The sequence below is a fragment of the Gymnoscopelus microlampas genome (assembly GCF_963454915.1).
Source record: "Gymnoscopelus microlampas genome assembly, chromosome: 4".
Lineage (NCBI taxonomy): Eukaryota > Metazoa > Chordata > Actinopteri > Myctophiformes > Myctophidae > Gymnoscopelus > Gymnoscopelus microlampas.
This window is the reverse complement of record NC_139941.1, coordinates 32,166,940-32,183,398: the sequence shown is the minus strand read 5'-3', so window position 1 is coordinate 32,183,398 and position 16,459 is coordinate 32,166,940.

Below are 16,459 nucleotides of genomic sequence, written 5' to 3'. Positions count from 1 at the left end.
CTTTCCACTCTACACTATTTCCCACCTATAATCTCTCATCACCAACATATGCTCTGCCCAGCACAACAACACACCACCACTTCTTTTGTCTCACTGATTCACATATATCGCATTACTGCTCATTACTGGCGCACACTTTCCCATCATGACTACACTCACCTTCTCGCACATTCTATGCCCACCCAAAGCACGCCACGTCTCCCACCTGCACTTAATCCTTTTCATCCAATGTGTACCTCATATACTGTACATGCCACATCACTTCTCAGATGCCGGTCATGATGCCACACCACAACGCCAAATTCACACCCCTTCATTGCAGCTGCCTGACAGCCAAGGTAGACTTTACTGCATTCCCAAACTTCCAGCCATTCTCTTCGCAAAAGCATATGTACAACCTTTTCCCTCACATCACCAACATGCACACAGAGGAACACTGCCAGTCTGTGTGTCTGTCTATGTGCGTGGCCCTTTATCGTCTGCAACACGCAGCCGTCCTTGCAATAATCACATCCACATGCCATTACTGCTCATTCCACTACCTCATCTCTAACTATCTTCACTTCCCAGCTCAACTCCTCGCAAAGGACACACACCCGCACGACCAGCAACAGCCGCCAGACACACGGACACGCACATTCACCCAGCCCCATGCCACAGGTGACGACTCATGCTATTACATTGACCCTCCAACACATTCTCTTCACTTCAGGGACATCTTTATTTCACATCCTCACCACATCACCCTCACCTACTTCTCTTCCACAGTACACCTACCGTGTCAAAAACACATTGCTCATTGATGCCTTTACTTGCCTTTCCAATGCAACAAATATATCCACCTCTTCCATTATTAGGTGCAGACCATCAACCCAATCGCCTCAGCACACACCTGCCTACTGGCACAGAACAACAACACCATCAACACAGTCACCACACACCGGAGCACGCTGCACACACAGCAGGCCCTTCCTTGCAGCTGCCTCACAAGCAAGGTACTGCCTAATGCAATTCTCATTACTTCCACTCATGCAGTCTACTGTCATCCATGTACTACCTACTCTTTCACATCACCACCATGCACACACAACTACAGCTTGTGTGTCTGTGTGTGTGTGTGTGTGTGTGTGTGTGTGTGTGTGTCTGTCTGTGTGTCTGTGTGGCAGTGTCTGTGTGTGTGTGTGTGTGTGTGTGTGTGTGTGTGTGTGTGTGTGTGTGTGTGTGTGTGTCTCTCTCTGTCACACAGAGTGTCTGTGTTTCACTCTATTGTCTGCACGACACAGACGTCCTTGCGCACATCTGTTGTCCTCAGGTGGACGTCCTCTGCTGTTGCATTGGCCTTCACATCACACCCCTCGCCACACTCTTTGCCCTCATTGCCTTTCACCTTCACATTGCTTCACCTCCACAAACAGCACCACACACTATATACAACGCAACATACATGTGTGTGCAATTCTTTCAGTCTCCACCCCACATTCCTATGTACATCTTCACACTGAACACTAGCTACCTACTACACCAGCCCCCAATATCTATCACTTACATCACACAGACTGCCTTACTGCCAATTCACGCACCTCTCATCCACACTGCATAATTGCTCCTCACACTACTTCATAGCCAACTGTCTTCACTTCTCAGCTCAACTCCTCGCAAAGAAGAAAGCTGCCAGCAGCACCAACCGCAGCCCAACACACCAAGACGCTCCTTGAGACTTTTGCGCCAGGCTGCAGCCACAGCACAACCTTCCTTGCAGCTGTCTCCAAAAAAAGGTAATGACTTATGCTCTTCACTCTTGCACACATTCTCTCCACTGCACTTTCATACACCCTATACTCACACACCACATACATGCACACAGTCTGGGTATGTGTCTCCCTGTGCATTGCGTGTGTGCGTGTGTGTGTGTGTGTGTGTGTGTGTGTGTGTGTGTGTGTGTGTGTGCATGTTCTGTCTACAACACACAGCCCTCTTTGCCCTTATCTCTGATCCTCAGTTGCCCCTCCTCTGCAATTCCATGCACTTCACATTCCACATGTCATTTCACACATGCCCTATAACTAATACACTGCTTCCCCCTCCACAAACAGCACACCACACTACATACACACCAACATGCAACACCTGCATGTACTACTCTCTCCACCCACACCCCTATCTACATTTGCCTGCCCAGCTGCACATACCACAAACACCACAGCACATCATGTCTCCCATCCCTCCCAAACACACTGCACATTATTTCTCACATCTATCCCAAAGACAGCATTACCGTTCATGACCACACCTCACATGCATATAGCAGTACTGTGTTTTTTTCCCCCTCACATCCAACTATCTTTACTTCTCAGCTCGACTCCTCGCAAAGAAGACACACAGGCGGGAACAGCAAAGCCAGGCACAGAGACGTAGACGCTCATTGCGACAAGCTGCGGCCACTGGTGAATTATGCATGCATTCACATTCATCGTCAAACACTATGCATCCACTACACTGACATGCCAATTCACAACCTCACCACTAAAAAAACACCACTCTCATTCTCCTCCATACAACACCTGGCCCCTTCATGCCTTCATTTCACATTCCATTTATTAATCTAACTCCACTGTCTTTCCTTCTCAGCTGCACACCGGGAACACACACGCCAGACACCGGCCCAGGCCACTGACATGGAAGCACAACACAGCCAACAAAGGCCACACCGACCACGCAACTCAACTACCCGCAAACAGCCACAAAGACAACAACCCCGGCCTCATCTCAAACCTGCAACTAAGACTTTGCACATTCTCAATGGAGAATGTGCAAAGCATCAAGTGCGTCAATCAGCATCAAGTGCTTCAAATGTGGCGCATATAAATTCAAGAAGGAGACGAGCAGTCTCCGCTGCTTACAGGGCAAGGTACGCCTTCCAGCCTTCCCAACGCCCCCACAGCCCATCAATGATCTGTGGTTTGTCGACACCCCTGAGGCCAAGCTCTTTCGCACACACAGTCGTGTCTTCAATAACGCTGTCTGCCTCGCCAGCCTAGCAGTACATGAGCGCAGATTCACTCACTACTCCCCCACTGTCATCTTCCAGGGCAGGGTCGTCCAGCGCATGGGCCCACTCCAGGCACAGGCAGGTGCCCAGCCTGTCTTTGCACAACTTTATGTCCTTGACCCCAGTCTGGAGACAACCACAAGATTTGCCAACATGACCCTTCCTACCAACTTATCCGATCCTTTGAAGGAGACAATGAAGGATTTGCTTGAGACTGCCCAGAAAGCCATTCACCAGCACAATACCTTCATTCAAGACTTCAAGCAGATTATTGAAATCCCAGAACAATAACTACACCAAGGCAAAGTTGTCATCAGTTCTAAAGTAAGGCCACAGGGAGGCCATCCCCGACTTTACAATCTGCAGGCCAATCTCCAAGAACTTAGCATTGTCACCAATGAAGCGCCACATGATCTGGTACTCAACTTGCGTGGCGGAGGCCTCACAACCATATCTGACCTCAATCCGAAAGCCATGCCCCTCCACTTCACACTCCTCTTCATTCAAGGCACATCTGGCTGGGACCAACATCTCAAGCATTACCAAAGTAGCAAAAGGCTCACAACCCGTGAGTTCTTCGCCTACCACATGAACATCCGCCATACTGGGAGCGACTACCTTTTCCAGGCTGGAAGGCGGTTCCAAGAATGGATCCTCAATGCCTGGATAACATGCGAGAACCAGCGGCTGACTTACCAGCGCCTCAACCAGCATACCTTACGTGCTGACACCTACACGAACGTCAAACAGGCTGTGGCAGCGCGAAGAAAAAGAGAGCGTGCGCCAATGGAATCTCTGTACCACAATGAACAGGAAAATGCTGTGGGTAGAATTGTCCTTGCAAGCTCTTTCCCGGGCAGTCCACGCTGGTACCACACCAAGTACCAGGACGCAATGGCCATAGTCCGACAAATGCGAAAGCCCGACCTCTTCATCACCATGACCTGCAATGCTGACGCCCTCACCCCAGGCCAGACAACCCAAGACCGACCTGACCTGGTGGCGCGGGTATTCAAACTAAAAAAAGATCAGCTCATGCATGACATCACCAAGGGCTGCATCTTTGGGAGAACCATTGCCTACCTCTGGGTCACTGAGTTCCAAAAAAAGGGTTTGCCACACTGCCATTTACTTATCATCCTGGCAGCTAAGGACAGCCCCAACACAGCCGACCAAGTGGACAACATTCTCTCTGCAGAACTCCCCCCTGATCCAACCGAAGTGGGAATCTCAGCCCAAGAAACAGCACGTCGCCAGCCACTGTGGAATATTGTCCTCTCCAATATGATCCACGGCCCCTGTGGAGTACTGAATCCCAACTGACAATGACGCAAATTACCACTTCACAGACATTTCACTGCCTTGCCCGCACACCAGCGCCCGTTCCAGAGACCATCTCACAGCAGTCCTCCACCACCTGCAGTGGCCCCCCGTCAAACAAACAATCCACTTGAAAACACTACTATTACTACAGTTTTTCCCCCTAATCAACGTGACGATGAGCTGACCAATTGGTGGTTGCCAAAGTCGTTGTGATACAGGGATACACTTTTATCCCGCACTGTTCCAACAACTTCTGGCACCACATAGGTCACAACCCCCTTCTGCTCATCACACAGCACCACAACCGCTGTCATCAAAGTCACCGCTGCCATTCAGCCATTCTGCAGAGCCTCTCATGACAACCTGCGCAACCTGCCGGCCTTGCAGCTTCTTTCCTGGACTACTGCTTCGTGCCCCTTGAGGCAAGGTTCATGCATTGTTACATTCCTTTCTCATAAATCCACATAACTAACAGTGCTGCTGCTTAACACTTCACACACATATCACTGCCTTTCCTTTCACATAATCCCTCTTCAACATGTCACATTGTGTGGTTGATTCCTGGCTGCTCTTTCACTCCCATTCTGCAGGCCCTGCGTTGCCAATCTCTGGAACCTGATGACGTGCCAACTTCCTTACATCATGGACATCTGCTTCTTCCCCATTGAGGTACATCTGTTGCATTCTTCCATGTGTCATTTATGCTTGCACTACATAATTGTCAAGGCCTACCACTTCACACAAAAGATGCTGCCTTTACTGTTACATACTCTATGCTGGCCATCCACATTATGTCTTTCTCCCATTCTGCAGGCTCTGCCATGAATGCCATCGATGGAAACTGCATCCCTCACAACATTCCTTCATGGGGAAGTACTCCTTCACAAATTAGGTACATCTGTTGCATTGTCACCTGTGCCATATCTCATTCACCTACATCACCGATGCAGACAATGCTTCTCACCACTTCACTACTACACCACTAGCTTATGTTTCACCTGTTCCCTGATGGACATGCCAGACTGCGTGCTTGACTCCTGCCATCTCCTTCTCTCCCATTCCGCAGGCCCAGCCATGACAAGCTGTCGTCCTCAGCACGTTGCCACTGTCTGCAACACCTGCTCACTCCTACATCATTTTCTACAAATACAAAATCTTCATTCCCTTTCATGCAAATAAACTTCCGTCTATGTCATTTATCTCACATTATTGCACTTCCTTTTCACATGTCATCACAACACATCTTTTCAAAATATCCATTCCTATGCAAGGCCCAGTAGCAAACAAAAAAGCACACAACCCTGCAAGCTATTCCGCCCTACGTACACACAACACTCACTCACACGATCAGGTGGCAATAAGGTGAGTCTGCAATGAGCCAATATTCACAACTCTAGTAAAGAATAAAACAAACCATGTAAGGGTAAATACAACATTATGAACATAACGATAAAATAAACCACATAAGGGGAAATACAACACTATGAAAAAAGAATTAAACGAACCATGTAAGGGTAAATACAACACAATGAACATAAAACATAAAACCATAAAGGGTAATACAACACTATGAACATAAATAAAACAGACCATATAAAATGGTAAATACAACACTATGAGTAGGGCACTGCAGGGATTTGAACCCCATCCCGGTAAACCAGGAGAACCACACCAGAGCCTTTGTTTTTATGTTGTTATTTACAAATCACATGGTAACATTCACTCATTTACATTTCAACAGTAAGTCACTTCACAATTTTCAATGTAGATATTCATCTATACTCTTTGTCCAGAGTGACTCACAATAAACAAGGTAAACGCATACATAGAATGCAGAGACATTGTAGTGTCTCAGTAAACTAGGATCACAGGTAAACCAAGAACCTAGCATCAGTCTAAAAGGTATAATAAATTAATAATCTGTACATAGAAACTATAGGATGCCAGGTCAACAAATGAACCCAGCATCTGAGGTATTTTTTACTTTACTGGAGTATTTCCAATTTTCAGTACTTTTACTTATACTCCACCACACCTCAGAGGCAAAGATTGTACTTTTACTCCACTACAATTATTTGAAACCTTTAGTTACTTTGTAGATTTTGATTATTACTACAAAACATACAAACATTAACCCTATTTAAACTTTGGCCATTTGAAAATAGCAGATCTACAAGCTCAAAATGCATCTAAGTGCTACAGGATGAGGTGGAGTCTGAAGATGAGTCTCTTCACATTACAACAATGATGAGCTATGCTGTTGGTCATAGAATTCCTGAAGCAGCACAGCTGTACAGTTACAGATAATGAGCCTATTGAGATCAGATACGGTAATGTTTAGCGATATAGCGCCTTTATAAAAAAAAAAGGCAATAAATAAACAAATAAATACAATTAAAAAAAACATCACATTCAAATACAGTAAATGGAAGTTAAAACAAAACATACATTTCAACTGAAATATTTTTTGTGCAAATATTGCATAATTTCCAATGATATTATCCATCAAAGACTAATGCTATTATGTAATTTTGACAAGCCTATGAAGTCATGACGACCAAGAAGAAAACAGGAAAACAATAACCCAAAATACATGTCAATAATTAACATTACAACAATAAAAAAGGAGAAAAACTAAAACAAAATACAGATAAGATACAATAAACTAACAGATATTCAAATTAATATTTGCACAAAAAAAAAACTCTTGCTGACCTCCCTCATCTATCCCGTCACAGTTCATCCATTTACCAATTTAGTTTATCCACTTAACAAGGCTGCCATGTTAAAGGACAAGTCCGGACTAGAATAACAGCCTTTTTTCCTACTTTTATTGATCCCAAATGACTGGCCATGGAAAATTCATTAACAGGCCATAAATAGGTAGCCATGTTTTCACTCCACACAAACTTTAAGGAAAACTCCTTAGACAGAGATTAATAAAATATATTTGCATTTTATTTGTTCATGCTCATAAAGTGCTCCAAGAGCCAAGTGAAAAGTGCAGCAGCAAACTTTTGGGTCAAAGGACCATTGTCAGTGCCTCGCCTACTGACCGCCGTGAATAATGAAGCTTTACCCGCAAATGACAACACATAAATCCACATCACATACAGCGCCTATGGTCATATGTGATGTGGACTGACGTGATGAAGACTTACCTGCACATGACTGAAGTGACGTGAAATGATAAGACGAGACGCAAATCAAATTACGCAAAATGAAACGAGACATAAATCCACATCACATACTACACTACACTACACCAGACATACACTATGGTAATATGTGATGTGGACTGACGTAACAAAGCTTTAACCGCAAATGATTAGATCTGATGATATAGCACTGACGATGGTCCTATGACCTAAATGATTGCTGCTGCACTTCTCACTTTGATCCCTTGGAGCACTTTATGATCATGAAACGAATAAAATAAAAATAGCTTTTCTTTGTCTCCGTCTAAGGAGTTTGTGGAGGGAGTCTTTTTTTCTGCCAGTTTTGCTTTGTTTTTGAGACCAGCTACAGTCAGTAAATATTCCTCTTTTTCTTTTTAGTTTCCTACAATAAAAAAAAAGAAAGAAATGTACAGAAATAAAACGTTATTTTTCAAAGGAACCTTATATATTTAAGGAAACACATGGAACCAAATGGACCCTTGTCCACTGTTTCCCAAATTATGGGTCGGGACTCAATAATGGGTCGTGGACACATTTTCTTGGGTCATGAGTAAATAACCCCCCCCCCCCAACCTGTTAATTAAGTATTCAATCAAAGCTTCCAGCAGGTGATTGGCCTGTGGATTACGGTTCATTGAACATTGTAATGTATTAAATACATTTGAAAATGACATTGGTTTGTTCTGAATGGAGCAGATATGACATATTGGAATATTGTTGATGTCCAAAAAACATTATAAAAAGTGAAAATAGCCGATCTACAAGATCAATGTCACAAAATAAAGAAAAACATTCAAAATAATGTAATTTAAGAAAATGCTAAATAAGAAATTCCATAAAGAAAAGAAAATAATGAAAATCTACAAGAGTGAAGATCTACAAGCTCAAACTAATTTCATAAAGTAAATTAAAAAAAGAAAAGCAATTCCATAAAGTAGGGGAATCATTTGTTTAACATACAACTTACATTTAGTTGAAATTTAAACCAGTGGTTCTCCTCCTAAATATTTGGCAAAAACATTAAGATTTAATATAAAAAAGTTATACTAAATAAATAATTTATACTAAGTTAGTACCAATGGATTGATTGGTCTTTAAAGCATGCTCTGAAAAGGCCCACCCATCTGTCCACTTAACACGGCTGCCATGTTAAGTGGTCAGATCCAGAACAAGGTTGAGAACCACTGATTTACACATTTCAAAGATCTACAACTGCAGCAAAAATGAACATTTAATTAAAGATCTACCACTACGACAGATCAAAACCTAACCCTATGGATTAATCCAATCCAATCCAATCCACTTTATTTATATAGCACATTTTAAAACTCAAGGCCTACAAAGTGCTGTACAGAGATAAAAACAAAACAAAGAAAATACATGACGCAGCAGCGTCAGCAGACATAGAAAACAATGCAATGCAAAAAACAGAGAAAACACAGAAACTCAAACGGAATTAAAAGCCAGGGCATAAAGGTGGGTCTTAAGGCGAGATTTAAAAGTCTCGATAGTGGGGGCCAGTTGGACATGGGAGGGGAGCGCATTCCACAATGTGGGTGCTACGGCAGAAAAGGCTCGGTCTCCTCTGGACCTCAGGTTTGTCCTCCGTGTGACCTTGAGTGTCAACTGTGCCGCAGACCGCAGTGGCCTTGGGGGAATGTGCACTTCTATAAGCTCAGAAAGGTACTGAGGTGCCAAATTATTCAGTGATTTAAAAACAAATAATAAAATCTTAAAATCAATTCTTATGCGAACGGGGAGCCAATGGAGTGAGGCCAAGACCGGTGTGATGTGGTCTCGCTTGCGGGTCCCTGTTAGGAGGCGAGCTGCGGCATTTTGAACTAACTGTAGTCGTGCAATGGAGGCCTGATTTAAGCCAACATAAAGTGCATTACAGTAATCTAAACGTGTGTAGATAAATGCATGAATGACACGCTCAAAATCTTCAAAAGACAGGACCGACTTGATTTTAGCCAGCAGCCTCAGATGGTAGAAGCTGGAGCTGACCACCGCACTAATCTGTTTGTCCAGTTTGAGAGCATCGTCCATTTTGACGCCCAGGTTGGAGACAACGTTTTTTGCATAGGGCTGCAGGGAGCCCAGGTCGGTGGGTACAACACCAGGGCCTCTCGGCCCGAACACTATGACCTCAGTTTTACTTTCATTAACACTTAAAAAGTTAGCAGCCATCCATGCCTTGACATCATTTAGACAGTCAAGGAGAGGTGTCAGGGAGCCATTGCTATCCTTTTTTAGGGGCATGTATATTTGAGAATCATCTGCATAAAGATGATAGGAGATACCATGTTTGTTAAAAATTTGTCCCAGGGGAAGGAGGTATAGGGAGAAAAGTATTGGCCCAAGGATCGAGCCCTGAGGGACTCCGGAAGACAGGGGGGTGGAGGATGATATTTGGAGATTAAGTACATGAGCAACATGTAATTAAGTTTCACAATTAAGATTGACATTTTTAGAGGAACTTTATTTTATTTAACACTTTTTTAAAGCTCTGTGGACATTGTTTTAATAAAAACCTGATCATGCTTTTTAGATCATATTTGTTATCAAAAAACAAAAATGTCCACAAAACTTACAAGTGTGAAATAAAATCTTGACTCCTCCAACCAATTTTATATTTTTGAAAATTGTAATAATGTAATCATTTACAGACCATAAATAGGTAGCCATGTTAACATCTTTATAAAAAAATAAAAACCGGTTGAAGAAAAGACTCACTCCACAAAAACCTTATGGAAAACTCCTTAGACAAAGACTAAGTAAATATATTAGTGTTTTAATTTTTCATGCTCATAAAGAGCTCCAAGTGCTAAAAGTGAAAAGTGCAGCAGAAAACGTTTGGGTCAAAGGACCATCGTCAGTGCATCGCCTACTGACCGCCGTGAATAATCAAGCTTTACCCGCAAATGACAACACATAAATCCACATCACATACAGCGCCTATGGTCATATGTGATGTGGACTGACGTGATGAAGACTTACCTGCAAATGAATTATAAGTGACGTGAAATGATAAGATGAGACGCAAATCAAATTACGCAAAATGATACAAGACATAAATCCACATCACATACTACACTACACTACACCAGACATACACTATGGTCATATGTGATGTGGACTGACGTAATGAGGCTTTAACCGCAAATGATTAGATCTGATATAGCACTGACGATGGTCCTATGACCTAAATGTGTGTTGCTGCACTTTTCACTTTGAGCACTTGGATCACTTTATGATCATTAAACAAATAAAACAAAAATAGATTTTCTTAATCTCTGTCTAGAAAATCTTCCTCTTTTTCCTTTTAGTTTCCTACAATTTTTAAAATAAAACGTTTACAGAAATAAAAAGTTCTCATATTTCAAAGGAACCTCATAGATTTAAGGCAACAAATGGACCCTGGTCCGCTGTTTCCCAAGTTATGGGTCGGGACTCAATTGTGGACACATTTTCTTGGGTCATGAGTAAATAACCCCCCCCCCCCCCCATGGACCTGTTAATAAAGTATTCAATCAATCAAAGCTTCCATAAGGTGATATCCGTTGGTTCTGCACGGAGCCGATGCGACATATTGGAATATTGTTGCTGTCCCAAAAACATGAAAAGTGAAAATAGCCGATCTACAAGATCAATGTCACGAAAATAATCAAAAACATTCAAAAGAATGTATTTTAAGAAAATGCCAAATAAGAAATTCCATAAAGAAAAGAAAATAGAGTGAAAATCTCCAAGAGTGAAGATCTACAAGCTCACAAGCGCAAACACAGACCATAAATGTGAAGCCATGTTAACATCTTTATACAAAAGGAAAACCGGTTGAAGAAAAGACTCACTCCACAAAAACCTTAAGAAAAACACCTTAGACAGAGACTAAAAAAATATATTAGTGTTTCATTTGTTCATGCTCATAAAGAGCTCCAAGTGCTAAAAGTGAAAAGTGCAGCAGCAAACGTTTGGGTCAAAGGACCATCGTCAGTGCCTCGCCTATTGACCGGCATGAATAATGAAGCTTTACCCACAAATGACAACACAGAAATCCACATCACATACTACACTACACTACATTACGGTCATTATGTGATGTGGACTGACGTGATGAAGCTTTAACAGCAAATGATTACATCTGATGATATAGCACTGACGATGGTCCTACGACCTAAATGTGTGTTGCTGCACTTTTCCCTTTGAGCACTTGGAGCACTTGATGAACATAAAAAAATTAAAAAATATATATATGTTCTTAGTCTCTGTCTGAGGAGTTTTCCTTAAGGTTTTTATGGAGTGAGTCTTTATTTCTGCCAGTTTTCATTTGTTTTTGAGATCAGTCAGTAAATATTCCTCTTTCCTTTTAGTATCCTACATTTGTTTTACATGAATAAAATAAAATATTTAGAGTAGTAAAACGTCCTTATGTTTCAAAAGAACCCGATACATTTAAAAACAAAAATCAAAGAAATTCCATTTAAAATATTAAAATAAGAGTAATGAAAATAGCAGATCTACAAGCAGAGCTTGTAGATCTGCAATTCTCACTAGGTCCCAGGGAGACATCACATTTCTCTTTTGGGTCTCGAGCTAAAACGTTATGAAAATCTTTACACTGAAATGTTTACATTCCAGTGTGTTTTTGCTATTGCTTTTTTATTGATAATTTCAGATCCAAACAGTGACTTTTTTTCTGGGGTCAAATAGTAAAATTAAAATGAATTAAAAGCACATATAAGAAGCAAGCAAAATAGAACATGTGCTATTTCGTGAAAACAACAAATCTAAGCAATAAATTAGAAACAAAAAAATAGAGGTTGTGAAAATAGATTTACATGCTCGTTGTGAGCTTGCAAATCTATTATCTTCACTAGTTTGGGTCCTGAGCTAAAATGTTTGGGAACCTCTGCAGTGGCACAATGCCTGGTAGCTGTTAAATATAGAGCTTACACATTTTGAATGACATCAGTTATTACTGTAATGTTTAGAATGCAATCACACAGTTATGACTAATGTTTATTTTCCAGGAGTAATACAGTCTACAGTGACTGAACTGCCTCTTACAGTGTCACAGTGGCTGCTAGCTGATGCCTATGAGTTCAATTCAAAGTTTACAATTTAAATGGTGCATTTAACTATAGTACCTTTAACCAAAGCACTTTGTAATGTGCATTACATTCACCAACATACTTACCAGGGGGAGAGATAGAGAGATGAGGGATAGAGACAGAGAGAGAGATAGAGAGACTCGTATAATTTACATCATTTGTGTACGATTGACATAAATTATACGAGGCGCATATGACGCAATGGCAGCAGCATTCTTTGCTTCATGTTCTCTGCATCAGTCTCAGTCCAGCATCAGGCCATTTTCTTAATTATTCTCCTGCCAAATGACGAGCATTGTAGGCAAACGACGTGAAACGAAGTCCACATCACATACTGGTCATATGGTTGTATGTATCGTTTATATTATATTATTATTATTATTATGTGATGTGGATTGACGTGATGAAGCTTTACTCGCAAATGACGGCACAAATAACGAGTAACTACACGTGATGCACATGCCGACATCCGTCACACACCTTCACATCACATACTGGTCATATGTGATGTGATTTGGCGTGATTAAGCTTTAGCGCAAATGACGCAACCTAAAATCAATTGTGCCAATATTTGTCAGCAATACAGCAACAGCATGAATGACATTAGTACACAACATACAACACTATGAATGACATTAGTAAACAACATACAACACTATGAATAACATTAATACACAACATAAAACACAAGCAACAGGAATAACCAAAGTCATTAAATGCATATGATATGAATGATGGCCCTACATCTCTTCCTGTTCTGACCTACTGTAAACAACGGCGTGTACCTCGCCTAAAAGAAAAAATTGCCGACCGATGTGAATGACGAGCTATCCGCAAATGTCGTGAAATAATCACAAAATCACATAAATCCACATCACATTAACTGACCAGTAATGTGATGTGGCCTGACGTGATTTACTCGCAAATAACCTTAAACGGTACAACGGCAATCATATTACGTGAAACGACACACGACGTAAAGGACGACATGCATCACATACCTCCACATATGTTCATATGTGACGTGGACTAACGTGATGATGTTTTACCCGCACATGTTGTGAAATGACACAACACAACACATACATCACATCAATGCACATCACATACGGCCCCCCTGTACGGTCATATGTGATGTGGGCTGACGTGATGAAGACTTACCTGCATATGACGGAAGCGACGTGAAATCAAATGTAATTTTTACCCGCATGTGTTGTGAAATGACAACACATACATCATATCAATCCACATCACATACTACACTACACTACGGACTTATGTGATGTGGGCTGACGTGATGACTTACCTGCACGGATGTTACGTGAAATCCTGAGACGCGACGCAAATCAAATCAAAACGCTGGCCGTGACCCAATAATAAAAAGACACTGGTCCAGTCCCTTCTTACTTATTCTTCACGAATGACGGGCATTGAACGCAAACGATGCAAACCACTGGCCCGCCACCCGTTAAATGACGCAACACAAGCGGCGCTACGCAAACGACGCTGATAGTGCACATTTTACGGTTAAAACTAAAAAAGGTTTACTTGATACTATGACAGGGCAAAAAAAGCTATATTTTTTACTTTATCAAAAATAGATAAAGCGCAAATAGGTTTAACTATGTGAGTTTGCTATGTGACCAAGAGCCACATATACTATACCCTGTCACTATATTATACAACCTAGTATACATATACTGTACCCTGTCACTATATTATACAGCTTAGCGTGAGCCTACATATGCTGTACCCTGTCATTACATAACCAGCCTAGTATACGTATACTGTCAGTACTGCAAATGGAACCAAATGGACCAGTGACAGGTCCATTTGTACACACAAAAACCACACAAAGACACACTAGGGGGGAAAAAAGTAATAACTTTATTAAAGCAAATAATAGAGAAGAGAAAAGAGGGAAAGTTAAAGTATGGAGGTCAGGTAGAAACCTTTCATGTCCAAAACTGTTACTTTTTAACCCATTGAGACCTGAAGCCGATTCTACATGTCTCCTAAATCTCAACAGTTTTCTGAAAAACGTATGTTTCTATATCAGTGGTGCTCAATCTTTTTCATGTCAAGGACCCCCAAAATTATATGTATTTGGCCGCGGACCCCCATCAAAACATTTTGTTCCAGGAACCACCCAGAAGCAAAGATTTGAGTTAAAAATGTTAGCTTTAAAAAAAAAAAAAAAAAAATTATATATATATATATATATATATATATATATATATATATATATATATATATATATATATATATATATATATATATATATATATATATATATATATATATATATATATATATATATTCAAAGATTTGCACACATTTTAACGATTTTTGAATAGCCCAAAGTGTAAAATAATGCTTTTTAGCTCAAATCTAAAAATGACACAGTTCCAGGTCTTAATGGGTTAAAATGGACACAAAAAATAAACTGTGTTCCAATGGATCCAATGTAATTATCATGATCTTTGCTTTGTGAGCTTGTAGATCGGCTGTTTGTACTGCTTTAGTGTGTGACACTGTAGTATGACCAAGTAAAGAAATGTATTTACAAAAAATAATGTTTAAATATGGAGATACAAGGTTTCTGCCCGACAACCAATGATAGACCGTGTCACTACTAGCACTTACCTTCAACAGCAGCCACGACTCAAACAGCAAATGAAAAAAAAACACTAAGAAAGGAAGCAAATGACACGTCGGACATCATTTGCTTTCTCTATTAGTTTGCACCGACCTACTACACAGATGGATGTAAACACAGTGTTAATGGGGCTACATGCTACCATAATGATACCAGACATAAATCACATACCTCCACATCACATACATTTGTACACACAAACCACTAGTGAAGAACTAGCGCAATAGACAGGCAAGAAGAAATAAGAAAGTGCTTTTCTAATAAAAATAAAAAATCGATCAAATAACTCAGACACAAAAGTGAATAAAAACAAATCATTTTGTTATTGCTTTATTAAAGCAAAGAATAGAGGAAAAGAGGAGAAGTTACGACCACATATGGTCGTATGTGATGTGGACCGACGTGACCAAAGCTTTAGCCGAACAATTCCGTGAAACGATAAATAAATCACATAAATGTGATGTGGACAGACATTTGTCATTTGTGGCAACGCAAATGACGCGTGAAACTATACGATAGAAGATAGACGCGAATGACGACATACATGGTATGGTAGCATGTAGCATGTAGCCCCCTTAACAAGCAGCAGAAATCAAAAGGTTCCTACCTTCCTGCCATCTACAGACGTCTTCTTCTTGTCAACTTCATGTTCTGTAAAGACACAAGAAAAAGAAAACAAAAGGTTGAGTTGTGCCGGCCCTACAGGGTGACATTTTGGAAGCCATAGTGACATGTCACATAACCTAGTCACTGACAGGCTGTGTCACCATTATGACATTTTACTTCATTAATTGTCACAAATAATTGCAATTAATGATTTAATTGTGTTTGTTTGGCATTGAACATAAAAAATATATTTTTAGCTGGCTTTTAAACTTCGTAAACAGGGCAGATATGACAAATAACTTAAATGAATGCCATAAAAAAAGCGATCTACAAGCTCACAACGTGTCGCGATCACGGCACGGTGTGAGCTTGTAGATCGGCCATTTCCTCCATTTTATGAACTGGAAACTATGACGATTTTATGCAAAATAATTGCAATTACCTCAAATAATTTGCGATTATGTAACCGGAAGAGTGGGCACCTGGGAAAAGTGGGCACTTCAATGTGTAATTGGCCATTTATTTTACT